The sequence below is a fragment of the Protomyctophum bolini genome, assembly GCF_963924005.1.
Source record: "Protomyctophum bolini genome assembly, chromosome: 3".
Taxonomy (NCBI): Eukaryota; Metazoa; Chordata; class Actinopteri; order Myctophiformes; family Myctophidae; genus Protomyctophum; species Protomyctophum bolini.
In genome coordinates, this window is record NC_137864.1 from 3225006 (window position 1) to 3227505 (window position 2500).

General features: G+C 48.2%; 1 pseudogene across 1 annotated transcript in view; it reads right to left on the minus strand.

The window, feature by feature from the left end:
- The window catches only part of LOC308313428 (protein jagged-1a-like), a 51148-nt pseudogene that overhangs the window by 16070 nt on the left and 32578 nt on the right, over nt 1-2500 (minus strand). The window contains exon 16 of the transcript XR_013966197.1: nt 378-491. The product of XR_013966197.1 is annotated as a protein jagged-1a-like (transcript). The remainder of the gene's footprint in view (nt 1-377; nt 492-2500) is intronic.

Sequence of the window (2500 nt, forward strand, 5' to 3'; positions counted from 1 at the left end):
TCAGACCAGTGTGTGTCCAGTGGAAACCTCGTATGAATCTGATCTCAGGTCAGAATGGGTTAAGTTGCCTAACACCAAGCCTTCTTCTTCACTCATCCTTCTACCCGATACAAACACAGCATTTGTGTTCGGCTGAATTGCGGTGGGATATGTGAACAGACAAAACATAATAAAGACATGAATAATGTATACAGTATATGGCGGCCTTTTTTTGCATGCGTGTCGATGACTGCTGATAATAGTCGATTGCCGGTATTTTGGCACATGCCTAGTGAGTAGTACTGACCTATGTTACAGTAGTACTGACCTATGTTACAGTAGTACTGACCTACAGTATGATACAGTAGTATACTGACCTATGTTACAGTAGTACTGACCTATGTTACAGGAGGGGCCGTCCCAGCCAGCTGAGCACACGCATTTGAAGGACTCTCCTTCATCATGACAGGTTCCTCCATTGTTACACGTAGACTCATCACACTGACTCTCTCCTGAAAAGAACACACACACACACACACACGTTCAGTTAACAACACGCACGTACAATCACACACGCACACACACACACACACACACACACACACACACACACACACACACACACACACACACACACACACACACACACACACACACACACACACACGCACTCTGATGATGACAGTTTGATTCGAGCCGATTCACTGCACGGCTGACGTCACTAATTGTAAGGTGTGTTCATTGACCTGACGTCACTGATTATCTGACATGTCACCAATGAATTACCTCATGTCACGCCTTAACACACCTTAAAACCAGAGGTTTCCTCACAGACTTCATCGACAGAGAGAGAGAGAGAGAGAGAGAGACGGAGCGAGTTCTGTCCATACGTTTTCACATTCCTCCGTAAGACACACGACGACGATGGGACACAACAAGCGCCGCATGCTGACGAACGGGCGGACCGCCGCCTCCGCAGCCCGACGGAGACGAGGAGACGCCGATGGAGATCCTTTCAGCTGCCGACTGTTTACCGAGACTTTAATTCAGCCACACGAAGCCACGCAGCCCCGGGAAGTACCTCCACCGCCAAAAGTACCTCCACCGCGAAAGGTGACTCGACCACGAAAGTTAGCACGAGAACTAACTCGACCACGGAAAGTAAGTCGACCACGAGAAGAAGTAAGTAAACCAGGAGAATTAACTCAACCAGGAGAACTAACTCAACCAGGAGAACTAACTCAACCAGAAGTAAATCAACCAGAACTAACTCAACCAGAAGTAACTCAACCAGGAGTAACTCAACCAGGAGTAACTCAACCAGGAGTAACTCAACCAGGAGTAACTCAACCAGAAGTAAATCAACCGGAACTAACTCAACCAGGAGAACTAACTCAACCAGAACTAACTCAACCAGAAGTAACTCAACCAGGAGAACTAACTCAACCAGAAGTAACTCAACCAGGAGTAACTCAACCAGAACTAACTCAACCAGGAGAACTAACTCAACCAGAAGTAACTCAACCAGGAGTAACTCAACCAGGAGTAACTCAACCAGGAGTAACTCAACCAGGAGAACTAACTCAACCGGAACTAACTCAACCAGGAGAACTAACTCAACCAGAAGTAACTCAACCAGAAGTAACTCAACCAGAAGTAACTCAACCAGGAGAACTAACTCAACCAGAAGTAACTCAACCAGGAGTAACTCAACCAGGAGAACTAACTCAACCAGCAGTAACTCAACCAGAAGTAACTCAACCAGGAGTAACTCAACCAGGAGAACTAACTCAACCAGAAGTAACTCAACCAGAAGTAACTCAACCAGCAGTAACTCGAGCAGGAGATGCAAAGACATGCCAGATGACTCACGTCGGTAAGAGACCCCACGTCTGTGAACACTGTGGCAAGAGTTTCACATATTTAAGTTCCCTGAAGACACACCGGCGTGTCCACACTGGAGAAAAACCTTTCCACTGCAAACACTGTGAAAAGAGCTTCACGGGGTCAAGTAGTCTGAAAAGACACCGGCTTAATGTCCACACTGCGTCAAAACCCGCCAATGAATCAGGTGGCGGGGGGAAACATCCGTGTATCCAGACGGGAGAAAAAAGGTTCCTCCGTAAACAGACCGAGAAGAGTTTGAACGAATTATGTGGTCTGAAAAAACACCTGTGTCTCCACACGGGGGAAAGGTCTTTCCACTGTGAGCGCTGTGAGAAGAGTTTCAGTCAGGCCATTGGCCTGAACTCACACCAGTGTGTCCGCACCAGAGACACACCTGTCCACGCCACACACCGTGACAAGAGGGTCAGTGACATAAGCGGTCTACAAAAACGCCCGCGTCTCCACGCCGGAGGAAAACCAATCCACTGTAAAGACCGTGACAGAAGTTTCAACGCGTTAGCAGGTCATCTGAACGAACGCCGACGTCTCCACGCGGCAGAGAGGCCTTACCGCTGTAAGCCGTGTGACAAGAGTTTCAGCGACTTAGCCAGCGTGAAGGAACACCTGCGCGTCC